General features: G+C 41.8%; 1 protein-coding gene across 11 annotated transcripts in view; it reads left to right on the top strand.

Moving 5' to 3' along the window:
- MYT1L (myelin transcription factor 1 like) overlaps positions 1-18,792 on the top strand; it is a 398,804-nt gene that overhangs the window by 21,924 nt on the left and 358,088 nt on the right. For 10 of the 11 annotated variants that reach the window (XM_066237388.1, XM_066237387.1, XM_066237391.1 and 7 more), the window contains exon 2: positions 12,544-12,636. The gene's annotated coding sequence lies outside the window, so the exon portion shown is untranslated. Of the gene's footprint in view, positions 1-8,714; positions 8,807-12,543; positions 12,637-18,792 lie in introns of those variants that run through there. The other variant, XM_066237386.1, reaches the window with a different exon arrangement.

Raw genomic sequence — 18,792 nt, 5'->3', positions numbered from 1 at the left:
TCTACCACTGAGCCAACTGGCCAGGGCCCTGGTGGGAGCATGATTTCCACAAGTTCATGGCTGCTCTGAGTCAATAAGATGTGCAGCATCAGGTCCTTGGAGAGGAACCCAGTGCTTTCAGAATCTTGAGCCATGGCCCTTTTTCAGAAACATGGAATTGTCCTGACCAGAGTGAGAAGTTGTTCCCTACCCCTGCACAGGTGTACAATACAAACTAGCTTCACAGGTCAGTGTGGTCACGTGTGACATAGTGTATGTTGTGGTCCTTTGTTTTGAGAATAATGCTATGACTGATGATGGATGGCATCCTCATAAATGCCCAATTCCCTGAATACCCATTGCTTTCCTCTACTGCTCGCAAAACTGGAATTTTAATATTAATAACTGAATCAAGGTATTTATTTTGGAGAAACAGAGGAGTATTAATTTTCATTTTTCTTTCTTTTCTTTTATGTTATTTTTTTCACATTCAGTGAGAGGAGGGGAGGCAGAGAGATAGACTCCCACATGTGCCCCACACAGGATCTACCCAGAAAGCCCACTAGAGGGCAATGCTCTGCCCCTCTGGGGCCCTTGCTCTGTTGCTCAGCAACCGAGCTCTTCTTAGCACCTGAGGCAGAGGCCATGGAGCCATCCTCAGCACCCTGGGCCAACTTGCTCCAGTCGAGCCATGGCTGCAGGAATAGAAGAGAGAGCAAAAGAGAAAGAAGTGAGAGGGGGAGGGGAGGAGAAGCAGATGGGTACTTCTCCTGTGTGCCCTGACTGGGAATCGAACCTGGGACATCCACATGCTGGGCAGACACTCTACCACTAAACCAACTGGCCAGGGCTGAGTATTTATCACATTAAGGATTTTCTCTCTCTTCTTCTTCTTTTTTTTTTTTTTTGAAGGAAAGCCTTTAATTTCAGTAAAAGTTTACAAAACTTTATACTATTATGGTTTGTTTCTTAATTGCAGCTAGCAAATTATTACTGCAAAGGCCTTCTTAAAATTAAATCATATCTACTTCACGAGGATTTTCCTGGTAAATCCCACCCCAGAAGGAGCGTTTACATTTAAGTTGCATTGAATAGTCTCACATCTGATTGTATTTGGTCATCAGCGGGTACGTAATAGCTACCAAAAAAAAAAAAAAAAAAAAAAAAAAAAAAAGATGTATGAATGCCGGCTGGTTTAAGTCTTGTGTGTCTGTTTATATTTCCAGTCAGAATTAAAAAGCAGGCCCTAATCTGGTTCTCACAGCTCATAATGACTAATTACTAGGACACTTGGTATACTAGATATACCAAGAATGTTTTATGAGAGTTTGCTTTCCTTAGTTTTTCTTTCAGACCCTTTGGACCCTTGCCTCATCCAGACTACCTCAGCTTTCTTCTGAGGTCCTCACCTCAGAACTTTAAGGATGTGTGAATATTAAAACTGAAGTGAACGTGAGGAAGAATGAAGTACACTGAAATGCTTAATGCTTTTTCTAGTAGAGGGTGATTGGTAGAATAGATTCTTTTATTATTATTATTATTGTGGTAAGGACATTCAACATGAGATTAACCTCTTCAGTTTTTAAGTGCACAGCAGAGTAGTGTTAACTACAGAAATGACGTTGCATGGTAGATCTCCAGAGTTGAACTATGGACAGCAATGCCCCTGACCCCAGCCCCGGCCACTGCCACTCGATTCTCTGTTTCCAAGAGTGTGACTTGCAAATACCACATATAAGGGCAATCATGCAGTATTCCTCCTTCTTTGTCTGGCTTATTTCACTGAGCTGAGCACCCTACGGGTTCATCCAAGTTGTCACTAACCGTAGAAGTTTCTTTTCTTTTTTTTAATCTGAATAGTATTCCATTGTGTCGACATACCATATTTCTTTTACTATTCATCCATCCACGGATGACTTACACTGTCTCCATATCTCAGCGGTTGTGAATAAGGCTGCAGTGAACATAGGAGTGCAGATCTCTTGGAGTTCATGATTTCTATTCTTTTGTATACATATCCAGAACCGGAATGGTGTGGTCACGCAGTATTTTCATTTTTAGTTTTTGAGGACTCTCAGTATTATTTTCTCCACTAGCTGCACAAATTTATAATCTCATCAACAATGTGCTTGAGTTCCCTTTTATCCACATACCCTTCCCAACAGTTGTTTTTGTTGATTTATTGATGATAGCCATTCTGAGAGGTGTGAGGTGATATCTCACCGTGGTTTTCACTTGCATTTCTCTGATGATTAGTGATGTTGGACATCTTTTCACATACTTGTCAGCCATTTATACTTCTTCTTTGGAGAAATGTCTATTCAAGTCCTTTGTGCAGTTTTTAATTCAATTTTTTATTAATAAAATTATTTGGATATTTTTATTAATTTTTTTGCTATTGAGTTGTAAGAGCTCCTTATATATTTTTAAATATTAACTCCAGATAAGATATGTGTTTGCAAATATTTTCTCCCATTCTATAGGTTGCCTTTTCACACCGTTTTATTTGACGTGCAGAAGTTTTTAGTTTGATGTAGCCCCACTTATCTATTTTTGCTTTTGTTGTTTAACACTGTTAAAATGTTCATACTACACAAAGCAATCTAAAGATTCAATGCAATCTCCATCAAAATCCCTATGTCAGTTGTTTACAATAATAGAACAAACAAAATTTATATGGAACCATAAAATATCCCAGAAAGCCAAAGCAACCTTGAGAAATAAGAACATCACATTTCCTGATTTTAAAACATATTTCAAAGCTATAGAAATTAAAACAATACGGTACTGGCATAGACAGAAATTGAGAACCATGAAACAGAATAGAGAGCTCAGGAAAAAACCTATGCATACACTGTCAGTTGATTTTTGACATGGGTGACAAGAATACTCAATGGAGAAAAGATGGTTTCTTCAATAAATAGTGTTGGTAAGACTAAATATCCATATGCAAAAGAATGAAATTGGACCCTTATCTTAGACCATATACGAAATCAACTCAAAATGAGTTAAAAACTTAAAAAGACCTGAACCTATAATGTTTTTAGAAGAAAAATAGGTGAAAAGCTTCATGACATTGGTTTTGGTCATGATTGGTCAAGACAACTCTGCTTTACTAGTATTTAGAGCTCATTTTCCTTACCTTAGATGGCTTCTAAAGGCACCAACTTTATTTTTCTGGCCTTTTTTTCCTTGCGGGGAAAGTGCTCATATGGTAACAGGGAGGAGGAGGAGGAGGAGGAGGAGGAGGAGGAGGAGGGTATTGCATTTTGTATAAAAGGATGCATTTGTTTTGGTTGAGAGACTCCTGAAACCCTCCCTGGAGCTAATGCCTTTATGCACACTGAGTGGAGCATGTAGTGCTGGTGTGGTGGGAGGGGGGAGCAGAGAGATGTAAAGTGCTTGAATGTTATGAATTTTAAAACCTGTCTCGGGGGGAAATTAACAGGAATGCCATGACCCATCTGCGGAAAAGGGTGCATGTGGTGGTAGCCTTTTTCATTGATAATGGACCAGTGAATTCTGCCCCCTCCAAAGCACTGTGCCAGGTGGCCATACCCCGTGGTGTACCTGGGACAGTCCAGGTGTCCCAAGAGACAATTGGTCTCTTCTGATGTTTACTGTTTCTCTCAAACAAGGTGCCCTAGCCGTGTCACCCATTAGGGCATTCAAATACAAATTTCCAGATGTTTTTACCCAGCAGGAAAAATGACTCAGAAGGTATTTCTAGGACACTGGGATGCCTGTGGGAAGCAGAGAAGCAGAGAAAACCTGCAGAACTAATGTGTCATGGATATGGCTTATGCATATTGTGCCTAGCTGAACTGGCAGGGAAGTGGATATTTACATTATTACTGGCCCACCCCAAAAGTGTCTGCACTGCACATAGTTCCCCTCAGCCCTAAAGGGTCCTCCAGATGGTTGGGAGCAAGCCTGAGAAGGGAACCCTGACTCCCTTCATGCTGGCAGCCCCCATTAAAGCAAGGGCCGTTGTTTTTCTTTGCAGCAGGCTAATAGATATGGTCTGAGGAGTCTCTGGTGAGGTTAGAAAGCCCTGTGCACACTGGGTTAGGCATGACAATGCTCTAGCCTATTAATGACCTTCCCATGAAGAGGTAAAGTTTATTCCTGATGCCACTGAACATCGGTTCCTTCAGACTGAGGCCAGCCACAGGCTTCCTTCCAGAGTGTGAAGCACCAGCTGTGCCCTCAGGCACGGCAGAGACAGCACATGCATAGCACAGCAGCATGTCTCTGTACTTTTGTCCTCGCTGATTCTACCTTGACATTGATGGCTCCTACAAGCTTCCTTTACACTCCTGTTTCCCTCCTTCCTTTTCTCCTGGAATTAATTATGTTAGTGAGGCTGCATTACTAGAAAAAGGAAAATATTTGTTTCATTGCTGAAATATTGACATGAAAAAAAATCACGTACCAGCTATACTTTAAAAAGCATCCCAATATTAATCACAACGCTTTTTAAAATTTTTAATTTCTTAAACAAAAGGGACAACCCTCAAAATGGAAATATTTGTCATGAATCATTTCCTTTCTTTTTAAAAAAAATCATCTAAATGAGAATAGTAACAGTTTACTAAACAGTATAAGCATTCTTGATTGAACAATTGGTCTCTTCTGAATAACTTTTTCTTCCATTTGCTTTAAAAGGAGCTGTTTCCTCTTTCAAGTAGCTTTCATGCCAGGAGCAGTGACAAGTTGTTCACTTGTAATATATTTCAGGGGACTTTTACATCAAGTTTACTAATCACTCAAGGTTTCTTTTGACTGATTCTGGCTCAATTATGGCCATCTCCTGGAAAAAAAAAAAACAGAATAAAATTTTCTGTATTTTTTATGTTCATCCTACTGGGGTTTTAAATGTAACTCTGCCCTTGAATTTTTTGATTCTATGTATTTGGGTTGCCAATCTTTTTGAAAAAAAACTGAGGTTGAGGGCAGAAAGTTTGTTTCTGTCTGTCTCTGTCTCTTCCTCTCACTTATTCTCTGGCAACATCCACATATGGTTGACTTCCCTTCTCCTACAATGCAAGGCATCCATGTCCAGGATAAGCCTCCTGCAGTGGCTGGATAGGAGAAGAAACTATCTTATGTTTGTGGTCTTGCTGCACATAATTTACTAAATGGATGATACAGAGAAGATAAAATAGTTTTCAGGATACTTTGTGTTCAATGTGGATTACCATCATCCTGATTTCCAATGCAGCATGACTCCAATTCCTTCTGTCTAGAATGTCCGTCTTCTTATCTTCTCATCTGACTCAGACTCAGGCTTCAGAGCTCTGCACCTGACTCCTGCCCAGTCTGTGATTTCTCTTTTCTGATTTCATATATAGCTATTCCAAAGACCTCAGCACTATGGCATAGGCTGTTCTGACAGAGAAAGATGTGTCATAGATTCCATGTTCCAGCATGTCTCCCAACTCAAAAATTCTCCCTAAAACATGCCTGGGGAGAATTCATCTGCTGATCCAGTCTCTGCTTGGATACTTACCAGGATGGAGAGATCACTTCTAAGAGGGAAGATACATCATTCCTAATTGCAGTTACCTGATCTGGTTCATGTACCTGATTGCTTCTTTACCTGGAATCTAGCTGCTCGAAGACAGGGACTATATGTGTATAGCTATAGATATAGGTAGCGATAGAGCGATGTACATCTTATACTACCTGGGTGCACATGCTATTTGTATAGCTGTTAGTAACTGCTTTCCTCTGCAAGGTAAATGGTAAAGTGAGCATCAACTCTATTTGAGCAATAATGGATTACATATCTATTCATAAATACTATGATTATACCGCCCCCAATAAAAAGATATTTAAGCCCTGGCCTGTTGGCTCAGTGGTAGAATGTTGGCCTGGTGTGTAGATTTCCTGGGTTCGATCCCCGATCAGGGCACACATGCTTCTCTTCCCCTCCCCTTTCTCTCTTTTTTCTCCTCTGGCAGCCAGTAACTTGATTGGTTCAAACATGGGCCCCAGGCACTGAGGATAGCTTGGCTGATTTAAGCATGGGCTATGGGTGGATCCCGGTCCTGGCACATGTATAAGTCCATCTCCCCTCTCAGTTAAAAAAAAAAATACATATTTAATACAACTTGGCGGCATTTGTAACATGGGAGTAACTCCTAGTCTGAAGGCTGTCCAGTCTCTTGTCCATAAACAGTGGGCACATAGCCCCCATCACGCCCTCCACGGGCTGCTGGGCCGCGGTGGCACTGTAGAAGGCATGGCCACAAATGCAACTTCGGATGGTGGTTTGCTGCACCCCAGGCTGCCGCGACGTCATGTGGCCTCAGTGCTGGCCCAGCCTAAGCGTTCTCCCTGCAGCGCAGCTTCCATGGGCTGTCAGGGGACAGGCAGGCGTGGCGCTGGCTCCTGAGACGGGTGTGATGTCCCGTTCCTGCAGGGCGCCCTCTGATGACAAAGTGCTTTCCATGCGGCTGGACGACCTGGATGTCACATCATGTGTGACCGAGCTCGCCCGCGTCAGTGTGGCACCATCTCCTTACGGGCCGAGGCCGCACATTGATACAAACACAGGTGGGCAGCTGGCTGCCATCCTTAGCCTCTTCATCCGGGTCTCTTCGCCCACTGGGCAGCCCTCCACGAGGCCTGCCGCCTCCCGACTTCCGCTCTTGCCCACCGGAAGTGGCGCCTGCCGGAAGTGCGGAGATGCTTCAGCATAGACGAGGTGAGAGCGCGAGGCGCGACGCCCAAATGACGAGGCGGAGCCTCGTGTGTGGCCGCTGCCCGCAGGGCATGAGTCCCCTCACGGAGGGCTCCGCCATCTCGGCGTCCTGGCACACCACGGCCATGACGCCCGGCCTTACCGTGCGTGCTCAGCCCGCCGCCAGGGCCTGCTGGGCCTCCCGGGATGGCTCCATGGCTGCCGTCGTCCGCCACTCCTAGCCCCGCTTGGTTGTTGTCTGCGGACACAGCCCCGCGGGTGATCCAGAGGAGCCCATCTGTCCGTGCGCAGGAACACAGTCCTCTCTCGGGCCGGGCCATCACAGCATCGATGCGCGTGGGGCGAGCACTGGACCAGAAGCTGGAAGCAGCCGGGGGCCCCAGGGACTCCCCAGGTCGGTGCCCTCTGTGGCCGGGCGAGCGCTCTGTTGCCAAGTGGGTTTCCTCTGACGTCCTGTTGGGCGTGGAGCTGTCGCCCCTCTGCGGAGAGCCACGCCCTGGGGACAGAGCCAGGGCCATAGGGACGGTCATCTGGGGGAGACGTAGGCTGCCCCCACGCATCCTGCTCGCCTACCCTGCTCCTGTCCCCGGACCCAGCGTGCAGCCGAGGTTCTTACCCCCCCCACACACACAGAGCCAGGCTGCCCGCTGTGGGGCAGAACGGGCTCACGCACCTGCCGCACTTGTCACTCCTGTCAGTGGTGTGGGCTGTTGTCCCCGCACAGACCCGGGCACCACCCCAGACAGCTTAGTGCACTTGCCTTCCTGGGAACGTAGGGCTCCATCAGGGACTGCACCGCCCCCCAAAATTATTCATTGATTTTAGAGAAACACTGATTGGTAATACCCCTTATTTATGTACTGATTGGTTGATTCCTGGATGTGCCCCGATGGGGATCAAACCTGCAATCTGGGTGTGTCCCTACAGCGCTCTAACCAGCCAGGGCCTCACCCCTTTATGCTGTCTCATCTGTGAGGTGACCTTCTTTAGACAGGACCTGGTGTCTGTCTGCTCTGGGCGCAGTGTCCTGCCTCTCATGCTCCATTGTCACCTGCATCACCTCTCTGCAGGGAACAAGTGCCAGCTGTGCTAAATCTTCTGACTCTCAGGCTCAGGGAGTGCTGGTTTCAGCTCCAACATGTAGAACGGTGGCTCATGTATCTGCCTGAGTCTAGGACATGTTCATCTTACATTCATCTTATATCTGAAGGGGGTCAAGCTCAAGTCAAAAATCAGTGGTTTCGTAGTAAAAAACTAGAAAATCCACCTCACCTTTGTGCTGAAAATCAAGAACATGACCCCTTTTTCTGATTTCTGTTCACCTTCTCACTTGTGTTGCTTCTGTGCCTTGACCATCATTTTGAGTTTTAAATCTCAAGAATTTTCCTTAAGGAAAAATAGAATTTATGGAGAACTGTATTATTATTTTTTTAACCAGGCCTTTTTCTTATATTTCCAAATTGATTTTCATCTTAGTCCTAAAAGGTAACTATGGCAGGTATGGTTATCACTGTATCTTTATTGCACTAATGGAGGAGCTTGTTGAATTGTGAAGCTCATGCTGTTAGGAAATGGCAGTGTACTGATTCAGATCTGGGGTTCTTTAGCTAGATGAGATTTTGAGCCTTTCTTTTGAGCCAGTGGTTCTCAGCTCTGCTTGCATGTTAGGATCACCCAGGGAGCTTTTTATGAAGAGGGTAAAAAGGGGTCAAATATATGGAGATAAGGAGACTAGGCTTAGGGTGATGATCACACAATAGAGGATATAGATGTTGTATTGTATAGGGTTGTGCACCTGAAATTTACATCATTATTAATCAGTGTTATCCCAATGAATAGAATTTATAGAAGAAGAAATACTGATGTCTGGGCTTCACTTCAGACCAATTAAATCCAAGTCTCTGCAGGTGGCCCTCACTGTGTTTTAAAAGCTCCCCAGGGGACTCTAACATGCATCCAGGACTGAACACTACCCTGTTTTTCTCCCTCTCTGTCACAGAATGATGCTTTAGAAAAATCAAAGCAGCTAAAGTACAAGCCAGGGCTCTGGACCTGCCCACCTGGATTCTGCCTCAGCTTGCCTCCTGGGCATATAACAACATTTGTTCAGTCTCAGAGGTGAGCTGGGACACTTGAAGGTAGGGAACATGACTTAAAGACAAGTGTTCAAAGTTCCTGTTTTACAGTTGAGGAAATGAGTCCAAGAAAGGGATTCCAGAGTGAGCAGAGGAGCCTTTTTGCCTGTGTACTGTAATTTGTGATTAGGTGACTGACATGATCACTCACGCGTGATTGTGATGGTGGGTTGCCAAGCCATTGTCGGTACAAAAATACCCTGTCTCACCCTGGAGATCCTGAACACAACCTGGGGAGGTCTTCCCCCAGGAGCAAACTTCCCCTCTCCTTTCCTCCACCTCCTGGGACTCTTTTGGCACTGGGGTTAGAGTGAGGCTGTGTTTATGCTGCGATGCAGGTGAGCTTGGGGTTTGGGGATTGATGACTCTGTAGGCAATTAATTGGATCTACATATAAGTCTCATTTTTAATCTCAGACTGCTAAGAAAGACACACAGTTCTCAGCTATCAAATGCTGTAAAATGCCAGTCATCTGCTCGCTCCGTTTTGAGAGGGTTTTCAGTTCTCTTCATGGAGCCTGCTTGTGTTTCTGTGGTGGTACCAATGAGAGTTAAACTCCCATTGCAGAGCATCAGGCAATGGCCCAGGAAGTCTTCTGAGTCCAGTCTTAGCAGAAAGGTGGCTGCCCAAGTTAGCACAGCCATTAGCGGCTTAGTAGGATTGTTTGATAATTGTTGCCATTGGCTGTTGCTGAATGTTCATATATTTGAAGACATTTTGTATTTACCTCTCATAGTCCATTTTTTAATAAGGTATATGTGGAAATTAGCTCATAAATTAAACTAGTGTGAAGAAAATAATAAACAAATAGTGCATTTTTAAAAATTAAGAGTATGAGCAACTTAACTATACTACTATCATACTTGAAGTGTGGCTGGAAAAAATATTAGTCTGAAAAATGCGTGTATAAATAAACAAGTACATGAAGAAACAGATTTTTAGACTCATATGCAAAAGAGGTCCAGCCAATCTGCCAGCATGAGATAGCATATGCCTTCATTAACCAGGCAGTAGCACCTACCAGGGTTTTCTCGGGGGTAAGGAACCGAATAGTCACCCTTCTTGATGTTGATGCCACTCTTGTCAGTGAAGGATTCTGTATGCCCAGACAAGTCTCTCCATGGGCTCCCTCGGGGAGTAAGGAATTTCAGCCTGCCTCTCACATCAGGACCACAGAATGCTGCATAAGGACAAGAATAAGCCTAGAGCTTCAGTTAAAGGGTAGGAGGTTTTCTAATTATCTTAAAGAAAATAGCTTTTGTTATCAACTAATTTTGATTTAAGAAGCTATTAGTTTTAAAACGATACCAAATCATATATCTGAAAATCTGATTTCTGTTTTGGGAAGGCTACAGAAGGGGCTAAGTAAATATTTAAGTGTGGACTATGCATCTACCAGAGATTTCTGGTATCACTCTACTTAAATCTCTAGTGTTTTAAGTTCCAGAGTTGATACTGAATTGTATCACTTCTCTGTTTGAAAGAGGTGGTATTGATGTACAAACAGCTATGATTTTATTAGTTTAAAAGACAATATGAAGTAACTATTCATTAACTAGAATATTTATGTGAAGACCAACTTCCCGAACTTACTGATAACTAAAGCTTAATTGCAGAGATCAGAAAGGATCTTAAGGATTGTCTAACTCCCCGCTACTCTTATTTTACAAAGGAGAAAGTCAAAGTGTTATTTTGAAATTCTGCTATATTTGTTTCCCATCTGTAGTGATTAAATTATATTTTAAAATAAAATGAAAAGATTGGGGCTGGCCCCTGCTAGTTTCATGGTTCTTTAAAACACTTTTGAGCATCTGTACAGGTTGCAAGTCCAATATTGAGCACTAGAGCCAGGTTGACAATGAAAGCAATGGTGATTTTAGATAAAATGAGTGTGCATGTGTACACACACATACACGTACATACAGACTCATGTCTGTAACCATCTTTCCTACTTGATTACATGAGCATTAATTCTGTTAGTTTGCCATAAACTTCTCTTTCTTAGTACAGTAGACAATCGCTCTCAGCAAAGTTGTTTTTGACACCACGTCTGTTCTTCTGATTAGCCCATTCCCTGTCTGCCCTCAGTATCTGAGGCACCCCTGTCCCCATACTGCAGACAGCCATTCAGATGAGGGAGGAAGAGCAGGGCTGTGGGTGTGCTGGCACAGCTCTCTGCAGCCTGCACTGAGGCACTTGGTCTGCTATCTCAGTGTCAACACAGATGGCTTCGCTGGCTCTGCCCATGTGCAGGGAGGGACCCATTTGGTCCACTTAAAACCATTAAGACCTTTATTTTGTAACTTATAATAGGATAGTGTATCTACCCAAGTAGAAACTAGATTTACTGTTATTTTCAGTTATGAAGTAAGATGTCAAGGCCCGAAATTCTCCTAAGTATCTTCTAATGGGTTCTTTGTTTTAGTTCCCCCCCTTATTAGAAATAATCAGAAACTTGATATCTGCATAACTTCTTTTAAAAGTGTACATATGTTTAATTTGATTTTGAATGATCTAAAATGGTCTCCACATTTTAGTAATGATTATATTGTCGTGGCTGAGTCACCGACTCTGTCTGCAAAAGGGTATGTTTCTGCATGTGACCCAGAGCACATTCAAAAATGTTAGATGTTTTCTTCAGTAACAGTGAAGGACACAGGGTTTAAGTGTTGGAGGGTCTGAGAAATTGTCGGGCATCCTCGAGACACAGAAAGGATTCTAGAGTCAGAAAGTACTGGCCTGAGTCCTGCTAGCCATGCTCCAGCTCTGTGTCTCAGAGAGCTCCCTAGCATCTGAGCCCATAGAACACGGAAACTATATTTCCTGCCTTTGAGATTAAATAAGATAACGGGCCCACAGTATCTAATAGCATCTGACTTCTCAATTAGATATTTAGTAATGGTAGTTATTGTTTGTGCCGTTCTTAATATGAAGATTCTTACTCTTTTCACCATTGTCACACAAAGTAGAAAGGGTGACTCTGGGCAGGCTGTGAAGTCCCAGAGAATGAGGGCATTCCAGGTAGAGGTAAGGGATATGCAAAGTGGAGAGCATAGAATTTCATGTTTCATTCTCTCCTCCCACAGAACTGCTAAAATTAGAGTGAATATGGTTGGTGGTTAGAAAAAGTTGAACTCATGTTCCAAATGAATTCTTTTCCTTTTCCTCAATTACCCAGTTTCCCCTTGTAAACCTAGAAAATAGGGAATATCAGAAATGTCCTTTCTCTTCACATTCTTTCTTTGTCCTGATGTGGCCTTAGGTAAGCGATCTGTTGGTTCTGCAGGCACAGCCATGTTTGATTCTGGAGTGCTCTCCCACAGTCCAGACCCTTCTGTTGACAGAGGTGACCACCACCTGACAAGCAGACAGTGTCCTGGCACTGGAGCTCAGTCTGACTCATCTCCCTTTGTTGGTGGTCTTTGTAGGCCAGAGACCTAGGGACGGACTCAAGTTTCACACACCTGGCCTTATTGTGTAATTTTTATTAAAGAACAGACTTTTATTTCAAAAGCACTGCAGCTCTGAGGAGAGACAACAGGGACATGTAGCTCCTGGACTATGTAGCTTCTCAGCTGAAACACAGTGAGTAATACCTGTGTACACAGCCTCTGCTGGCTCAAGGAGAATAGCTTTCACGTTGGAAAACATCCATTCCCACTGAGTCAGGGGGATGCTCTCAGGTCCGCTAACCACTGCTCTGTCCTCTCTTACTTGCAGAGAAGCTCCCGTGGAGGCTGAGGCTAAGCTCTGTGCAGATGCCTGCTGGATACTGTCTGATCCACGTTGACGTTTGAAGACTCACAGAATACGGTATGTTAATACAGATGGGCCTTGTACTTATGTTAGCATCATAAAGGTTACCTGAAAATGGGGAACTCAGAGTGCTGTGATGCCTGATGTTGAATTAGGCCATTGGAGAAAGCATTCTTTTCTACAATTGTTTCTTGCTTTTGATATTTAGATGTTTCAGTTGTGCTTTATTTTTTTAGTTGATTAAATGTGCACATTAGGGTGATATGTTAGCTATGATTTTTTGTGTTATCTTTACACTGATGAGAGCATGGTATGTAATCTAAATATTTCAGAAGCATACCAGATCAAGCTGAGGGCCTTAACCCAAAATCATATTTATATTGTCACACAGTGTTTTTCACTTTTTTCATTTCTGATATTTACATGGTTCTGTACAGATTTCAGACACTTCCACTCAGATTCTTTAAATGGGGCCTCATAAAAACTCTAAAAACTACTTGGGGGCAGTACTGAATGAGCCTTTGTGTATAACCCATGCATTCTGGCATTTCCTTTGTCCCTCAGATGGAGCATCTGCCAGACTCAGAGTGTAGAGGGTTGAAAGTGACACTTTTTGAAATCTGTTATTCTTTTGTAAAATTCCTCTTTAATGATTTATTCATGGAGAGGCAAATCGTTAATAATGTTTAGCATGCATTACGTGTTTGCTTTGTGTCAGAGCTACTTTGTGTAATTTTCTGCTCACTATCATTTTCAATCCTCACTGTACCCTTGAAAAGGTAATATTGCCAAACCCTGTAGACATAAGAACACCAGGGCCGAAGGAGATGGACAACTGGCCCAGGTCACACTGTCTTCCAAGAATGCACCCAGAATTGCAGTCATTTTTTGACACCACAGTTTCCTTTCTTCATGCTGGCACATCCTAGGCAGTCATTTGTATTCCTTTTAAAATCTGTCCTGAGATGGAATTTCAATACTTTCAACGCTATTAATGAGTAGCATTACCTTGACCCATGTGTTGGAGACCTCTGTTCCTATTCTGTGACCTTGAAGTACACATGTGACTTTTCTGTATCTCTGCTCTCTGTTGTTGTGATGAATGGGTGGGACTGGGACTGGTGTGCTCACCAGTAAGACAAGTGTAATCCCCATCGAGATTGTGAAGAATGAACCAATCTCTTGGACCTGTTTTCTCTATTTACTACACAATTACTGTACATTTTTCAAGACACTATCTTCTTACTCTCCTTTACTTTTTAGTGGCAGAGCATCAGAAACTCATCTCCTGCATGTTGTCATTCCCACTGAGAGTGAATTGCCAGATAGAGTGTTTTTTCACTTTTGTTTTATTTACGTGATTACTATATGCCCATTGTAGGAAAAAATTAGAATTTTGGAATGCATATGTATACACATATAATAATAAAATTAAAACACTGAAAATACCATAATTCAGAGATAATTGCCATTAATATGTCAGTTTAAAATTCTTCACAATTGTCTTCTTTGCACATTAAGTTTTAAATTAAGGTGGGTCATAGTATACATTTGTTCTTTACTCCTTTTTGTCCTTTATACATCATGCATCTCTTTCTGTATCAATAAGTATATTTCTGTAACATTATTTTTCATGGTACATAGTATTCTACTTTATAGTTATGCAAAAAATATTTTAAAATCTTACTTTGTAATTTTATTGGCTTTTTTTAAAATTTTGCTTTATATAAAAAAGGTTTTAATGACCAATATTTTACCTAAAACTTTTAACTCTGTTAATTATTTCCATAACATAAATTCATAGTACAGTATCCAGGTCAAAGAATATGTTACATTTTAAGCCTTTTGAGAAAGATAATGCTTTTAACATGCTCCTCATTCTTAAGTCCTGTCATGTGACAGCATGTCCTTAAACTCTAAACAGAGCAGCTAACCATTGGTGTTTGTATGGTTTGCCCTTCCATATACAGCTTTCATGAATTTGACTTTAAGAAAAAGTAGTCTCATAGAATGAGGTTTAAAAGACTAAAATTTATTTTTATCTATATGTTATGAATTCCCAAGAACTCAGTTCCAGGTGTTATACTTTCATTCACTTGTTCAGATAGTAATTCAGTGTACGAAGTACCTACTGTGAGTGAGACCTTAGCCTAGAGATACTGTTGACATGTGAGTGGATATGACCTGGCACATGCTTTTGAGGTGTTCACCTTTAGTAAAAGAATCTATACTTGCATAGAGTGCTAGCTATATATATACAGAATGAAAACCCTGTAACAAATTTGCTTTAGAAATAAAATCTCATTATTAGCCATTGAATACAGTGACCATGTTTATTCTTGATGCCTAATCCTGAGTATTTCAGGACCCACCATCATTAGAGAAAGTTGTATTGTCTTCATTTACTGCACTGTAGTGTGTGCTGCACAAACACTTCTGGCCCCTACCCCACCGAACTGTGAGAAGGAGGGGTTTTTTTGAATTCTTGAGTATTTCCAGAAATGAATAGCCTACTATCCAGCAAGGCAGTTAATTCTAATTATTGTTTTGTGTTAATGGTTGAAATATTATTCATAATATTTTTATGTGAAATTAAGATTTTATATTATATATCAGTTATTCCTAATTTTAGCCTCTGGAGAGATTTAGTATGAGATTAGTTCAACTGAATCCAATTCAAAGCATATGTTTTAAGAATCTGCTGTGGTTAGATACTGTTCTAGCTGCTAAGGACTAATTTCTGTTTCATAGAACAGCATTTCAAATATTTGATAGTAGTTATATTTTGCTAAATATATGTTAAATAACTTACCCTAGTCTAGGTAAACTGCTACTATACTAAGCCTGATAAATTTCTATAAAGTAATACATTTGACCTCAATTTTTGATCACACTCATGAGCTAGTGGGAGAGTTTTCCTCAAATGACCAAGAAGACAGAGCTGTCCCCCCACCTTTGTACAAATTATCAATGACTGTGTTAAAATGTAAACAGAAGTCACTTGCCCAAAACTAGTAGTGATTGTGACACAAGAAGCCTTGCCATGGTATGTGAATTTGATATAAAAGGTAAACTTGAAATAAAAATGGGGGAACCTAAAACATCTGTCTTGTTCAGCTACTTTCAGGAAGCCGCTCAATTACATTGGGTGTCGGTTACTTCATCTATCTATGAAATGCAGGAAACAGTACTCTCTGCAGGACTCTGACTCACAGCTGCAGGCTGGAATCTTGTGTTTGGGGCCTGGGCTCTAGATGACATAGCTCTGATGCTGCTTAGGCTGTGGATCTGTTTTCCAGAGGGTGCCTTTCACACATGCAGCGTGTGTGCGGTCACAAATTGCATGGTGGTAGAACTGTGTCCTGTGAGCCTGACAGCTCTCCAAGGTAGGAAAAATGATTATCTCCATATTAAAGAGGAGAAAGCCAGTGATCCTGTGAATGAGGGGTGTCCACAATGTCCTGTCCTCAACAGCCCTACTCAGCTCCTGTAGATTCGTTCTATGGCTTCTTTTATGGAGTGATTCTGTCTCACATTGAGTCTTCCTCTTTTTCTACTGTCCTCTGTTTTTCCAACATTAATGTCTTTTCCACATAACTCTGCTTTCTCATGATATACCCAAAGTAGGACAGCTTCAGTTTTGTCATTCTGTACCCCCCCCAACAATGTTTCAGGATTAATTTGCTCTAGGACCCACTTATTTGTCCTCCTGGTGGTCCAGGGTCTCCATAGAGCTCCACTTTGCCAATGAATCAGTATTTTTCCCATCAGCCATCTTCATGGTCCAACTTCACATCTGTGCGCAGTGATTGGGTAGATGAGGATGTGGGTGGTCTCAGTCTTGGTCTCTAATGACACGTCTGTGCTCCTGGTGATTGTTCTAGTTCTTCCTATGCTAATTAAAGAGAGCCAGGATTTAACTCACCTGAGCCTTAGCTGTCCGTCTCTGGACTGCACTTTGGGCAGGGGTGAAAGACTTTCCTGCTCCAAACCCTGAACTGCAAGGAGTTTTCTGGAATGCTTGGTTGTCTTAGAGGTAAATACTTAATAGCAGGCAACTGGGACATACAAAAATATAGAAACAACAAAAACACACGAATTACAAAACACACGAATTACAAAAACATTATGAACTAGGTATATGAAATCCTTTTATAAAATGGACCTTCTTAGAAAAACTAATACTCTCTATTTTAGTTCATGGATGTGTTTAGTTGTTCATAAATATTGTCTTTTTAGATTTTGTGAATGATTATATTTTTTATTTCCATATTCTCCCCTTTCCTGGTACTTATTATTACTACTTTTTACATCTTCTCAATTTCAAATTCTATAAAATTTACCATATCAAAGCTTTTGTTTTGCCTGACCTGTGGTGGCGCAGTGGGATAAAGCATCAACCTGGAACACTGAGGTTGCCGGTTCGAAACCCTGGGCTTGCCTGGTCAAGGCACATATGGGAGTTGATGCTTCCTGCTCCTCCCCCTTCTCTCTCTCTCTCTAAAAATCAGTAAATAAAAAAATAAAAAGCTTTTGTTTTATTGGCCTCTTATCCCCATTCTTGACTTGATGCTACATGCTGGTCTCTGCTTCTTTGATAGGTAAACATTATAAGTACAGTCAGAAAACAATAGCTATCTACTTAATCTTCACAGTTTATATTCACTGATTAGAAGAAATGGATGAAAGGAAATATCAGTGCCTTGTGTCCAGAGTCTGGTAATTTGAGGATGTAAATAAATAGCCCTCATAAGCATAGATCATTCAGAGGGGCATGCAGTAAAGACCTTTTCTCAGTTCAAAACTAACAGCTAGTGAACTTGGAGGTATAATTAAATGGACAGAAAAGGCAACCTGGCCATGGAGCTAGGTGTCAAAGAAGTTTGAGGAAGAGTCTTCCTGCCTCCTTCCCTTCCTCTCTCCTTCCCTCCCTCCCTCCCTCCCTCCCTCCCCTCTTCCTTCTCTCCCTTTTTCCCTCTCTTCCTCTTTCCCTCCCTTTCTCCTCTCCCCCACCTCTCTCCCCTCCCTACCTCTCTCCCATCTCTATCCTGCTTATTTTATGTTGAATGCTTAATCATGACAATAAGATGTGTATTTTGATATTGAAGAGGCATTATTTTTCTCCACACTTTAGACTGCATTCCCATTCAGGAGTAGCCCTGAAAGTAAATATTCTTAGTCCTTAGAACATCTCAGCCATAGAACAAAAGAAGTTTGTCATCTGTCCAGACCAGAAACCCATAATGGGGCCTACACCGTCACAACTGTCAAGATACTAAGAAATATTAAATGACTACAGAGGCCTGAAAACAAAGGTCCCTCTAGAGATAGCTTTTATCTTAACGGTCATTTTTAAGTGGCTTGGGTCAATGTTGACAGCCAAGACAATCCAGAGCTGTCTCCTTCCACTGACATCATAGTCATAGTGCTGGGGATGAGGGATAGGGAACTCAGAGATGGCCTCCGGGGAACTGTGTACACAGTGAGTGGTGGGCACAGCCCCATGCTTTCCAAGGGACATGTGATGAGATTAGAATAAGAACAAGAGACCTGTCCTCTGACATTGTAAGGTCCTATATTGTGTCTGTCTTCCTTTGCACAACCTGGCTCTCTGCCTCAAGGTGGCACTTGATTCCATACATTTCCCCCACCATCCTGATGTATCTCCTTTTATATGAAACCTAGCTATTAAAATACAGCCAGAAAAAACATTTCATCTGACTAAAGGTTGGGACCTCATGCATTGAAATTTCAAGCATCAACTATTTAACCTCTTTAAACTATTAACTACATGGCATTAAGGACTTATTGCTAGTTTCTTAGAATTATAATAATATAATGGCTCTCTAAAAACAAGCTTCTTATAATTTAGAGGTGCATGCTGAAAGATGTCTAGATAAAATTATATGATTTCTGGACTTTTCTTCAAAATAATGTAGAAATACATTGACCAAATATAATTGATTGATGAGTAAATGGGATTTATTATATTCTTTCATCCATTTTTATATTTGTTTAAAGTTTTCCACATTAAAATGTACCAATGAATGGGAAACTGCATAACATAGTAACTGAAGAGGCACCCCTAGTACCAGACTGGTGGGAATAATCCAACCTCTTACCTCTGAAAATGACATAAAGTTCCTCCTGTTCCTCAGTTTCCTCGTGTGTAAATGTTGTTGAGAAGTCTGGACTCCATAGGATCCTTGTGGA

This window comes from Saccopteryx bilineata, chromosome 6 (genome assembly GCF_036850765.1).
Source record: "Saccopteryx bilineata isolate mSacBil1 chromosome 6, mSacBil1_pri_phased_curated, whole genome shotgun sequence".
Classification (NCBI taxonomy): Eukaryota; Metazoa; Chordata; class Mammalia; order Chiroptera; family Emballonuridae; genus Saccopteryx; species Saccopteryx bilineata.
This window is presented reverse-complemented; position numbering and strand designations above follow the sequence as displayed.